This window comes from Equus caballus, unplaced genomic scaffold (genome assembly GCF_041296265.1).
Source record: "Equus caballus isolate H_3958 breed thoroughbred unplaced genomic scaffold, TB-T2T haplotype2-0000897, whole genome shotgun sequence".
NCBI classification, from domain to species: domain Eukaryota; kingdom Metazoa; phylum Chordata; class Mammalia; order Perissodactyla; family Equidae; genus Equus; species Equus caballus.
The window spans coordinates 20,919-33,874 of NW_027222039.1; the positions used below are offsets into that span (position 1 = coordinate 20,919).

A 12,956-nucleotide genomic window follows, 5' to 3' on the forward strand; every position below is an offset into this window, starting at 1 on the left:
GGGGGGTGTCTGTCTGGGTCCGTGTCTCGGATCCTCTCAATCTCTCTGTCTCTGCCTCTGTCTCTGTCTCTGTCTCTGTGTCTCTCAGGTCGGTCAGTCAGGAGCTGTCCAGGGTGGCCGCGGGGCCTGGGGTTGAGGGCGCGGTCCGGGTCCCGTGGGCGGGGCGCGGGGCGGGGCGGGGAAGGGTGGCCCGCCCTGGTCTCCCCGCGCCCCGCCGCCCGCCCCGGAGGGGTTTCCGGTGATGCCCTCTGGTCGCGCCGGTGGCTCCAGCTGGATTTGGGCAAGTTGGGGCCGGGCCGGAGCGGCGGCCGCCGGGGGTTGTTGGGCCCGGGTTCGTTGGGAGGCGCCTCGGGCCGGAGGGGCCTCGCGGGCCCGGGGCCCCGACGCGCCGACGCGCCGACGCGCCGACGCGCCCGACGCCCCGGGCCACCTGTCCCCGAGCAGAGCAGCCGGATGTCCTGCGACCCGTCGCCGGGATGCGGGCGGACAGGAGGCCTGGAGCGTCCGGGGCCGGCTTGGGAGAGCGCCTAGACTTGCGCCCCGCCCGCCCACAGTCCCCGGGCTGCCCGAGGCCTCCCGCGCCCTGGGCGGGCGGCAGGGCAGGGCAGGGCAGGGCAGGGCAGGGCAGGGCAGGGTTTGGCTGGCCGCGGCGGCGGCGGCGGCGGCGGCGGCGGCGGCGGCGGGAGGCAGTGGCAGGCAGGCGGCAGGCGGCGGAGCGCGGGGCGCAGGGGACGCGGGCGGCCGGTGCGCGTCACAGGGGCTCGGGCGCGCGCGTCACAGGGGCCAGGCGACGGCGCGTCACAGTGGCCAGGCGACAGCGCGCGCGCGCGCGAGGCTTCTTAGGGGCGCCGGCGGCAGCCGCCAGCGTCTACGGCCATACCACCCTGAACGCGCCCGATCTCGTCTGATCTCGGAAGCTAAGCAGGGTCGGGCCTGGTTAGTACTTGGATGGGAGACCGCCTGGGAATACCGGGTGCTGTAGGCTTTTGCCTCCCGCCGCCTCCCTCTCCTTTTGCGCCCCCCCCCCCGGCCCCAGCGCCGCTCCCTCCACGCTCCTCCCGCCCCTCCTCCCTCCTCACCGGTCGCCCCATCGCCCCGCCACGCCCCCACCGCTGTCCAGCCGCGCGAGTGCCCCGCGGCCGCGGCCACCGCCGCCGCCGCCGCCGCCGCCGCCGCCCAGCCCTTCCACCTCGCGGCCCCACGGGAACCCAGGGCCAACCGGGGCCGGCCCCGCGTGGCCGTGCCCCCGACGCCGCCCTCGTCCGGCGGGCTCCCTCTGTCCTCGGCGGCCTCTTCCCACCCGCCAGGCTCCTGAGAGACCCTAGCGGTCCACTCGGCCGGCGCGGCACCCAAGCAGTTGGTCGAGTCGTGGTGTGCGATGGAACGGATCCCGCTCCGGGCTGCGGAGGCCCGGACAGCTTCAGCAAGCTGCCAGCAGCCCCTCCGTCTTCCAGAGCCCATCTAGGAAAGACCCCGGGTCAGGCCTCTCCAAACAGCACCTACAGAAGGACGGGGCCCACTGGGCTCGAGAGGAGCCTTCCGGGCCTGGCCATCCATCCCAAGCGGGACGGCTTCTGGATTTTCTGATGCCTGCGCCGTGTGTCAGCTTCTCCAAGTCGGTACCTGGCTGTCCTTGATACCGTCGTTCGCGAGAAACCCTCGTTTCCGCACCGGAGTTGGTACGGGTCCTTTTGTGTTGTCTTTCCTTAAAGACGTCCCCTTCCCCAAGTGTCTAAGTTTCAAGCGCCTCCCCCCGCTCCCCGGCTGGGATGCAACTCCGTCTCCGTCTTCGCTTTTGTCTTTTGGGGGGGGGGGGGTGTCCTGCCTTCGTTTGAAAGGTCGGTGTCTGGCTCCTCGTGGATCCCTTGCATCCGTTTTGATTCTGAACAGACTGGATGGAAGGATTAGGAATCTTGCTGCGCTGGCCCAGGGTTTTGGTGTCCCCTCACTCAGGTGCCTCACTCTGTCCTGCCCCCCTCCTGGCCTCTGTCTGCCAGAGGGAGTGGACGAGTCCCCCGAGAGGACATTTCCGTCCTCAGCGGCCAGCCCTTCCTGGCTCCTTGGCTTGAGCTTTCATATCGTGCGGCTCGGGCAGCTTTGAAAGTCTGCTCTTCCCCTGCCTGTGTCCGCGCAGACTATCGCGGAAAGGGGATCCGGGAAAGCGGGAGGGGAGTTTGCTCCAGGGGAGGAGAGCGGGGATGACAGGGAGGAGGAGAGGGGAGACTTGCCTCAGATCGCACGGACTTTTACATTTTCAAGGGGGGAATTCATCAAGGTAAGCCGTCTCTTCCCCACCGCAGACAGAAAGCAATAGTTGCTCGCTGTGGAGAAGCTGGGACATGCGGGCAGAGCAGGAAGAGAGGACCTCAACCTCCATCCTCTCACCGTTCAGCAATCATCCTGGGAGCGAATATCCTCGTGTTTCCCTTTTCCCGTGGGCCCCACTTTCCCTGCCAGAGCAGACCCAGGGCACCTGTGGCCTGCTTCCTGCTTGCCCGGGATGGCGGGGTGGCGGGGCGGGGCGGGCCGCGCGTCGCTCCCTGCAGGGTAGCGCCCTGGGTGGTTCTGGTTCCGACGGCTCCCCCAATCTGACCTCCGATGAGCGTGTTCTGCTGGGAGAACTGGGGCTGTGTCTCCGTAAGTTTCCCGGAGTGCGGCCCCGGAGGCTTGGTCTCAAACGAAGGCTCGGCAGCAAGGGCCGCCGTTCCTGCGAGGGACTCGCCCTCCCTGAGCGGCAGTTGCCTCATCTGGTTGGAAAGGGGGTCCTGTTAGTGCCTCGTCGGTGGCGTTGTTGCGAGCGCGGAAGCGGGAGCACGGAGCACACCGCTCAGCACGGAGCGCGGCACTGGTTGGTGCGCGCTCATCGTCTGCCGTCCTTCCCTGTGAGCATAGTGCTTTCCGCCGACATTCGCCCGGCACCTGCGGGCCGCGTGCCTGCTTGGGGCCGGACCCAGCAGCCGAGGACGCAGGTGCCAAAATCTCTGCCTTTGGGGGAGTTCGCCGCCTCGTGCCTGGGACGGGAGGACCGACGGCAGACCAACACGTCCCGACGAGAGGCGGCGTCCCCGACGACGGGACGCGGTGCCGTGGGAAATGGAGAGCCTGGCACAGCCGAGGTCCTGGTCAGACATGCGTTGATGGCGTCGCTCTCTTTCCCCCAGCCCGCCCCCCGCCCCCCACCCCGGCCCCCCGGCCCTTTCCTCTCCCTCGCGTCCCGAGGTCCCCTTTCCAACGGGATCCAAGAACGCCCACAGGGCCCAAACTCTTGAGATGGGCAGTGCAGACATCGTGCACTGGATCCCGGGTGGACGACGGGAGAGGGCTGCGGCCCAGAACCCTGAAGCCCAGAGGTCTCGGGACGGGGATACCGGTGACGTCGGGAGGCACCAACGGGTGTTCCGACGTGCGTTTCCCTCCCCGTAATCACACCGTGGCGCTCATCCGTCCATCCTCGGCGTGCTAGCCATCTTGGTAAAACTAAGGAGACTTAACGGGTGAGCTAACCTGTGGGAGACCCTGGGTAATGTCCCTACCTGCGCTCGAGCAGACTGTGGACGCTGTGGTCGTCGGGGAGGGGGTTCTGTACGTCTGGTAGATTGCGTTGGTTTCTCGGGCGAAGTTCTCCGTGTCCTGACTTTTCTGGCTGCTCGTTCTGTCAACTCAGGAAGTCCGGGGGCGCCCCGCAGAAAGAGGAAAAGAGCCAGAACGAAGAGGCGAAGAGAGAAGGAAAGAAACACACAAACACGCACGCGCACACAAAAACGCGCACACACAGAGCGAGAGCGAGAGCGAGAGCGAGAGCGAGAGCGAGCCCGAGCCCGGCTGCCTGTCCGTGGCTCCTGGGCGTCCGGGTCGCGGGACAGGGATCCCAGGAGCGCTGCACTCCTGAGACCCTGTCTGCACGTCCCAGGGCCCCAGGGGTGATCGCCAGCCCCAGGGCCCCCGCCTCCTTGCCCGGGCCCAGCTCAAGCACCACCGCCCTCCTGTGGGGAAGCTGCCTCTTGGGCAGGGCCTCTCTGTGTCAGCGTGAGCGTCTGTGTGTCTGTCCCGGGGGGTGTCTGTCTGGGTCCGTGTCTCGGATCCTCTCAATCTCTCTGTCTCTGCCTCTGTCTCTGTCTCTGTCTCTGTGTCTCTCAGGTCGGTCAGTCAGGAGCTGTCCAGGGTGGCCGCGGGGCCTGGGGTTGAGGGCGCGGTCCGGGTCCCGTGGGCGGGGCGCGGGGCGGGGCGGGGAAGGGTGGCCCGCCCTGGTCTCCCCGCGCCCCGCCGCCCGCCCCGGAGGGGTTTCCGGTGATGCCCTCTGGTCGCGCCGGTGGCTCCAGCTGGATTTGGGCAAGTTGGGGCCGGGCCGGAGCGGCGGCCGCCGGGGGTTGTTGGGCCCGGGTTCGTTGGGAGGCGCCTCGGGCCGGAGGGGCCTCGCCGGCCCGGGGCCCCGACGCGCTGACGCGCCGACGCGCCGACGCGCCCGACGCCCCGGGCCACCTGTCCCCGAGCAGAGCAGCCGGATGTCCTGCGACCCGTCGCCGGGATGCGGGCGGACAGGAGGCCTGGAGCGTCCGGGGCCGGCTTGGGAGAGCGCCTAGACTTGCGCCCCGCCCGCCCACAGTCCCCGGGGTGCCCGAGGCCTCCCGCGCCCTGGGCGGGCGGCAGGGCAGGGCAGGGCAGGGCAGGGCAGGGCAGGGCAGGGTTTGGCTGGCCGCGGCGGCGGCGGCGGCGGCGGCGGCGGCGGCGGCGGGAGGCAGTGGCAGGCAGGCGGCAGGCGGCGGAGCGCGGGGCGCAGGGGACGCGGGCGGCCGGTGCGCGTCACAGGGGCTCGGGCGCGCGCGTCACAGACGCCAGGCGACGGCGCGTCACAGGGGCCAGGCGACAGCGCGCGCGCGCGCGAGGCTTCTTAGGGGCGCCGGCGGCAGCCGCCAGCGTCTACGGCCATACCACCCTGAACGCGCCCGATCTCGTCTGATCTCGGAAGCTAAGCAGGGTCGGGCCTGGTTAGTACTTGGATGGGAGACCGCCTGGGAATACCGGGTGCTGTAGGCTTTTGCCTCCCGCCGCCTCCCTCTCCTTTTGCGCCCCCCCCCCCCCCGCCCCCCGGCCCTAGAGCCGCTCCCTCCACGCTCCTCCCGCCCCTCCTCCCTCCTCACCGGTCGCCCCATCGCCCCGCCACGCCCCCACCGCTGTCCAGCCGCGCGAGTGCCCCGCGGCCGCGGCCACCGCCGCCGCCGCCGCCGCCGCCGCCCAGCCCTTCCACCTCGCGGCCCCACGGGAACCCAGGGCCAACCGGGGCCGGCCCCGCGTGGCCGTGCCCCCGACGCCGCCCTCGTCCGGCGGGCTCCCTCTGTCCTCGGCGGCCTCTTCCCACCCGCCAGGCTCCTGAGAGACCCTAGCGGTCCACTCGGCCGGCGCGGCACCCAAGCAGTTGGTCGAGTCGTGGTGTGCGATGGAACGGATCCCGCTCCGGGCTGCGGAGGCCCGGACAGCTTCAGCAAGCTGCCAGCAGCCCCTCCGTCTTCCAGAGCCCATCTAGGAAAGACCCCGGGTCAGGCCTCTCCAAACAGCACCTACAGAAGGACGGGGCCCACTGGGCTCGAGAGGAGCCTTCCGGGCCTGGCCATCCATCCCAAGCGGGACGGCTTCTGGATTTTCTGATGCCTGCGCCGTGTGTCAGCTTCTCCAAGTCGGTACCTGGCTGTCCTTGATACCGTCGTTCGCGAGAAACCCTCGTTTCCGCACCGGAGTTGGTACGGGTCCTTTTGTGTTGTCTTTCCTTAAAGACGTCCCCTTCCCCAAGTGTCTAAGTTTCAAGCGCCTCCCCCCGCTCCCCGGCTGGGATGCAACTCCGTCTCCGTCTTCGCTTTTGTCTTTTGGGGGGGGGGGGGGTCCTGCCTTCGTTTGAAAGGTCGGTGTCTGGCTCCTCGTGGATCCCTTGCATCCGTTTTGATTCTGAACAGACTGGATGGAAGGATTAGGAATCTTGCTTCGTTGGCCCAGGGTTTTGGTGTCCCCTCACTCAGGTGCCTCACTCTGTCCTGCCCCCCTCCTGGCCTCTGTCTGCCAGAGGGAGTGGACGAGTCCCCCGAGAGGACATTTCCGTCCTCAGCGGCCAGCCCTTCCTGGCTCCTTGGCTTGAGCTTTCATATCGTGCGGCTCGGGCAGCTTTGAAAGTCTGCTCTTCCCCTGCCTGTGTCCGCGCAGACTATCGCGGAAAGGGGATCCGGGAAAGCGGGAGGGGAGTTTGCTCCAGGGGAGGAGAGCGGGGATGACAGGGAGGAGGAGAGGGGAGACTTGCCTCAGATCGCACGGACTTTTACATTTTCAAGGGGGGAATTCATCAAGGTAAGCCGTCTCTTCCCCACCGCAGACAGAAAGCAATAGTTGCTCGCTGTGGAGAAGCTGGGACATGCGGGCAGAGCAGGAAGAGAGGACCTCAACCTCCATCCTCTCACCGTTCAGCAATCATCCTGGGAGCGAATATCCTCGTGTTTCCCTTTTCCCGTGGGCCCCACTTTCCCTGCCAGAGCAGACCCAGGGCACCTGTGGCCTGCTTCCTGCTTGCCCGGGATGGCGGGGTGGCGGGGCGGGGCGGGCCGCGCGTCGCTCCCTGCAGGGTAGCGCCCTGGGTGGTTCTGGTTCCGACGGCTCCCCCAATCTGACCTCCGATGAGCGTGTTCTGCTGGGAGAACTGGGGCTGTGTCTCCGTAAGTTTCCCGGAGTGCGGGCCCGGAGGCTTGGTCTCAAACGAAGGCTCGGCAGCAAGGGCCGCCGTTCCTGCGAGGGACTCGCCCTCCCTGAGCGGCAGTTGCCTCATCTGGTTGGAAAGGGGGTCCTGTTAGTGCCTCGTCGGTGGCGTTGTTGCGAGCGCGGAAGCGGGAGCACGGAGCACACCGCTCAGCACGGAGCGCGGCACTGGTTGGTGCGCGCTCATCGTCTGCCGTCCTTCCCTGTGAGCATAGTGCTTTCCGCCGACATTCGCCCGGCACCTGCGGGCCGCGTGCCTGCTTGGGGCCGGACCCAGCAGCCGAGGACGCAGGTGCCAAAATCTCTGCCTTTGGGGGAGTTCGCCGCCTCGTGCCTGGGACGGGAGGACCGACGGCAGACCAACACGTCCCGACGAGAGGCGGCGTCCCCGACGACGGGACGCGGTGCCGTGGGAAATGGAGAGCCTGGCACAGCCGAGGTCCTGGTCAGACATGCGTTGATGGCGTCGCTCTCTTTCCCCCAGCCCGCCCCCCGCCCCCCACCCCGGCCCCCCGGCCCTTTCCTCTCCCTCGCGTCCCGAGGTCCCCTTTCCAACGGGATCCAAGAACGCCCACAGGGCCCAAACTCTTGAGATGGGCAGTGCAGACATCGTGCACTGGATCCCGGGTGGACGACGGGAGAGGGCTGCGGCCCAGAACCCTGAAGCCCAGAGGTCTCGGGACGGGGATACCGGTGACGTCGGGAGGCACCAACGGGTGTTCCGACGTGCGTTTCCCTCCCCGTAATCACACCGTGGCGCTCATCCGTCCATCCTCGGCGTGCTAGCCATCTTGGTAAAACTAAGGAGACTTAACGGGTGAGCTAACCTGTGGGAGACCCTGGGTAATGTCCCTACCTGCGCTCGAGCAGACTGTGGACGCTGTGGTCGTCGGGGAGGGGGTTCTGTACGTCTGGTAGATTGCGTTGGTTTCTCGGGCGAAGTTCTCCGTGTCCTGACTTTTCTGGCTGCTCGTTCTGTCAACTCAGGAAGTCCGGGGGCGCCCCGCAGAAAGAGGAAAAGAGCCAGAACGAAGAGGCGAAGAGAGAAGGAAAGAAACACACAAACACGCACGCGCACACAAAAACGCGCACACACAGAGCGAGAGCGAGAGCGAGAGCGAGAGCGAGAGCGAGCCCGAGCCCGGCTGCCTGTCCGTGGCTCCTGGGCGTCCGGGTCGCGGGAGAGGGATCCCAGGAGCGCTGCACTCCTGAGACCCTGTCTGCACGTCCCAGGGCCCCAGGGGTGATCGCCAGCCCCAGGGCCCCCGCCTCCTTGCCCGGGCCCAGCTCAAGCACCACCGCCCTCCTGTGGGGAAGCTGCCTCTTGGGCAGGGCCTCTCTGTGTCAGCGTGAGCGTCTGTGTGTCTGTCCCGGGGGGTGTCTGTCTGGGTCCGTGTCTCGGATCCTCTCAATCTCTCTGTCTCTGCCTCTGTCTCTGTCTCTGTCTCTGTGTCTCTCAGGTCGGTCAGTCAGGAGCTGTCCAGGGTGGCCGCGGGGCCTGGGGTTGAGGGCGCGGTCCGGGTCCCGTGGGCGGGGCGCGGGGCGGGGCGGGGAAGGGTGGCCCGCCCTGGTCTCCCCGCGCCCCGCCGCCCGCCCCGGAGGGGTTTCCGGTGATGCCCTCTGGTCGCGCCGGTGGCTCCAGCTGGATTTGGGCAAGTTGGGGCCGGGCCGGAGCGGCGGCCGCCGGGGGTTGTTGGGCCCGGGTTCGTTGGGAGGCGCCTCGGGCCGGAGGGGCCTCGCCGGCCCGGGGCCCCGACGCGCTGACGCGCCGACGCGCCGACGCGCCCGACGCCCCGGGCCACCTGTCCCCGAGCAGAGCAGCCGGATGTCCTGCGACCCGTCGCCGGGATGCGGGCGGACAGGAGGCCTGGAGCGTCCGGGGCCGGCTTGGGAGAGCGCCTAGACTTGCGCCCCGCCCGCCCACAGTCCCCGGGGTGCCCGAGGCCTCCCGCGCCCTGGGCGGGCGGCAGGGCAGGGCAGGGCAGGGCAGGGCAGGGCAGGGCAGGGTTTGGCTGGCCGCGGCGGCGGCGGCGGCGGCGGCGGCGGCGGCGGGAGGCAGTGGCAGGCAGGCGGCAGGCGGCGGAGCGCGGGGCGCAGGGGACGCGGGCGGCCGGTGCGCGTCACAGGGGCTCGGGCGCGCGCGTCACAGACGCCAGGCGACGGCGCGTCACAGGGGCCAGGCGACAGCGCGCGCGCGCGCGAGGCTTCTTAGGGGCGCCGGCGGCAGCCGCCAGCGTCTACGGCCATACCACCCTGAACGCGCCCGATCTCGTCTGATCTCGGAAGCTAAGCAGGGTCGGGCCTGGTTAGTACTTGGATGGGAGACCGCCTGGGAATACCGGGTGCTGTAGGCTTTTGCCTCCCGCCGCCTCCCTCTCCTTTTGCGCCCCCCCCAACGGCCCCAGCGCCGCTCCCTCCACGCTCCTCCCGCCCCTCCTCCCTCCTCACCGGTCGCCCCATCGCCCCGCCACGCCCCCACCGCTGTCCAGCCGCGCGAGTGCCCCGCGGCCGCGGCCACCGCCGCCGCCGCCGCCGCCGCCGCCGCCCAGCCCTTCCACCTCGCGGCCCCACGGGAACCCAGGGCCAACCGGGGCCGGCCCCGCGTGGCCGTGCCCCCGACGCCGCCCTCGTCCGGCGGGCTCCCTCTGTCCTCGGCGGCCTCTTCCCACCCGCCAGGCTCCTGAGAGACCCTAGCGGTCCACTCGGCCGGCGCGGCACCCAAGCAGTTGGTCGAGTCGTGGTGTGCGATGGAACGGATCCCGCTCCGGGCTGCGGAGGCCCGGACAGCTTCAGCAAGCTGCCAGCAGCCCCTCCGTCTTCCAGAGCCCATCTAGGAAAGACCCCGGGTCAGGCCTCTCCAAACAGCACCTACAGAAGGACGGGGCCCACTGGGCTCGAGAGGAGCCTTCCGGGCCTGGCCATCCATCCCAAGCGGGACGGCTTCTGGATTTTCTGATGCCTGCGCCGTGTGTCAGCTTCTCCAAGTCGGTACCTGGCTGTCCTTGATACCGTCGTTCGCGAGAAACCCTCGTTTCCGCACCGGAGTTGGTACGGGTCCTTTTGTGTTGTCTTTCCTTAAAGACGTCCCCTTCCCCAAGTGTCTAAGTTTCAAGCGCCTCCCCCCGCTCCCCGGCTGGGATGCAACTCCGTCTCCGTCTTCGCTTTTGTCTTTTGGGGGGGGGGGGGTCCTGCCTTCGTTTGAAAGGTCGGTGTCTGGCTCCTCGTGGATCCCTTGCATCCGTTTTGATTCTGAACAGACTGGATGGAAGGATTAGGAATCTTGCTTCGTTGGCCCAGGGTTTTGGTGTCCCCTCACTCAGGTGCCTCACTCTGTCCTGCCCCCCTCCTGGCCTCTGTCTGCCAGAGGGAGTGGACGAGTCCCCCGAGAGGACATTTCCGTCCTCAGCGGCCAGCCCTTCCTGGCTCCTTGGCTTGAGCTTTCATATCGTGCGGCTCGGGCAGCTTTGAAAGTCTGCTCTTCCCCTGCCTGTGTCCGCGCAGACTATCGCGGAAAGGGGATCCGGGAAAGCGGGAGGGGAGTTTGCTCCAGGGGAGGAGAGCGGGGATGACAGGGAGGAGGAGAGGGGAGACTTGCCTCAGATCGCACGGACTTTTACATTTTCAAGGGGGGAATTCATCAAGGTAAGCCGTCTCTTCCCCACCGCAGACAGAAAGCAATAGTTGCTCGCTGTGGAGAAGCTGGGACATGCGGGCAGAGCAGGAAGAGAGGACCTCAACCTCCATCCTCTCACCGTTCAGCAATCATCCTGGGAGCGAATATCCTCGTGTTTCCCTTTTCCCGTGGGCCCCACTTTCCCTGCCAGAGCAGACCCAGGGCACCTGTGGCCTGCTTCCTGCTTGCCCGGGATGGCGGGGTGGCGGGGCGGGGCGGGCCGCGCGTCGCTCCCTGCAGGGTAGCGCCCTGGGTGGTTCTGGTTCCGACGGCTCCCCCAATCTGACCTCCGATGAGCGTGTTCTGCTGGGAGAACTGGGGCTGTGTCTCCGTAAGTTTCCCGGAGTGCGGGCCCGGAGGCTTGGTCTCAAACGAAGGCTCGGCAGCAAGGGCCGCCGTTCCTGCGAGGGACTCGCCCTCCCTGAGCGGCAGTTGCCTCATCTGGTTGGAAAGGGGGTCCTGTTAGTGCCTCGTCGGTGGCGTTGTTGCGAGCGCGGAAGCGGGAGCACGGAGCACACCGCTCAGCACGGAGCGCGGCACTGGTTGGTGCGCGCTCATCGTCTGCCGTCCTTCCCTGTGAGCATAGTGCTTTCCGCCGACATTCGCCCGGCACCTGCGGGCCGCGTGCCTGCTTGGGGCCGGACCCAGCAGCCGAGGACGCAGGTGCCAAAATCTCTGCCTTTGGGGGAGTTCGCCGCCTCGTGCCTGGGACGGGAGGACCGACGGCAGACCAACACGTCCCGACGAGAGGCGGCGTCCCCGACGACGGGACGCGGTGCCGTGGGAAATGGAGAGCCTGGCACAGCCGAGGTCCTGGTCAGACATGCGTTGATGGCGTCGCTCTCTTTCCCCCAGCCCGCCCCCCGCCCCCCACCCCGGCCCCCCGGCCCTTTCCTCTCCCTCGCGTCCCGAGGTCCCCTTTCCAACGGGATCCAAGAACGCCCACAGGGCCCAAACTCTTGAGATGGGCAGTGCAGACATCGTGCACTGGATCCCGGGTGGACGACGGGAGAGGGCTGCGGCCCAGAACCCTGAAGCCCAGAGGTCTCGGGACGGGGATACCGGTGACGTCGGGAGGCACCAACGGGTGTTCCGACGTGCGTTTCCCTCCCCGTAATCACACCGTGGCGCTCATCCGTCCATCCTCGGCGTGCTAGCCATCTTGGTAAAACTAAGGAGACTTAACGGGTGAGCTAACCTGTGGGAGACCCTGGGTAATGTCCCTACCTGCGCTCGAGCAGACTGTGGACGCTGTGGTCGTCGGGGAGGGGGTTCTGTACGTCTGGTAGATTGCGTTGGTTTCTCGGGCGAAGTTCTCCGTGTCCTGACTTTTCTGGCTGCTCGTTCTGTCAACTCAGGAAGTCCGGGGGCGCCCCGCAGAAAGAGGAAAAGAGCCAGAACGAAGAGGCGAAGAGAGAAGGAAAGAAACACACAAACACGCACGCGCACACAAAAACGCGCACACACAGAGCGAGAGCGAGAGCGAGAGCGAGAGCGAGAGCGAGCCCGAGCCCGGCTGCCTGTCCGTGGCTCCTGGGCGTCCGGGTCGCGGGAGAGGGATCCCAGGAGCGCTGCACTCCTGAGACCCTGTCTGCACGTCCCAGGGCCCCAGGGGTGATCGCCAGCCCCAGGGCCCCCGCCTCCTTGCCCGGGCCCAGCTCAAGCACCACCGCCCTCCTGTGGGGAAGCTGCCTCTTGGGCAGGGCCTCTCTGTGTCAGCGTGAGCGTCTGTGTGTCTGTCCCGGGGGGTGTCTGTCTGGGTCCGTGTCTCGGATCCTCTCAATCTCTCTGTCTCTGCCTCTGTCTCTGTCTCTGTCTCTGTGTCTCTCAGGTCGGTCAGTCAGGAGCTGTCCAGGGTGGCCGCGGGGCCTGGGGTTGAGGGCGCGGTCCGGGTCCCGTGGGCGGGGCGCGGGGCGGGGCGGGGAAGGGTGGCCCGCCCTGGTCTCCCCGCGCCCCGCCGCCCGCCCCGGAGGGGTTTCCGGTGATGCCCTCTGGTCGCGCCGGTGGCTCCAGCTGGATTTGGGCAAGTTGGGGCCGGGCCGGAGCGGCGGCCGCCGGGGGTTGTTGGGCCCGGGTTCGTTGGGAGGCGCCTCGGGCCGGAGGGGCCTCGCCGGCCCGGGGCCCCGACGCGCTGACGCGCCGACGCGCCGACGCGCCCGACGCCCCGGGCCACCTGTCCCCGAGCAGAGCAGCCGGATGTCCTGCGACCCGTCGCCGGGATGCGGGCGGACAGGAGGCCTGGAGCGTCCGGGGCCGGCTTGGGAGAGCGCCTAGACTTGCGCCCCGCCCGCCCACAGTCCCCGGGGTGCCCGAGGCCTCCCGCGCCCTGGGCGGGCGGCAGGGCAGGGCAGGGCAGGGCAGGGCAGGGCAGGGCAGGGTTTGGCTGGCCGCGGCGGCGGCGGCGGCGGCGGCGGCGGCGGCGGGAGGCAGTGGCAGGCAGGCGGCAGGCGGCGGAGCGCGGGGCGCAGGGGACGCGGGCGGCCGGTGCGCGTCACAGGGGCTCGGGCGCGCGCGTCACAGACGCCAGGCGACGGCGCGTCACAGGGGCCAG

General features: G+C 68.8%; 3 non-coding genes across 3 annotated transcripts; all 3 read left to right on the top strand.

Annotated features, from left to right (window-relative positions):
- The first annotated feature begins 866 nt into the window (after window positions 1-866).
- Window positions 867-985, top strand: LOC138922471 (5S ribosomal RNA). Its single transcript, XR_011435557.1, has one exon. It is a non-coding gene; the product is annotated as a 5S ribosomal RNA (ribosomal RNA).
- Window positions 986-4,915: 3,930 nt separating this feature from the next.
- On the top strand, window positions 4,916-5,034 carry LOC138922472 (5S ribosomal RNA). Its single transcript, XR_011435558.1, has one exon. It is a non-coding gene; the product is annotated as a 5S ribosomal RNA (ribosomal RNA).
- A 3,933-nt stretch (window positions 5,035-8,967) lies between these two features.
- LOC138922473 (5S ribosomal RNA) lies at window positions 8,968-9,086 on the top strand. Its single transcript, XR_011435559.1, has one exon. It is a non-coding gene; the product is annotated as a 5S ribosomal RNA (ribosomal RNA).
- Window positions 9,087-12,956: the final 3,870 nt, after the last annotated feature.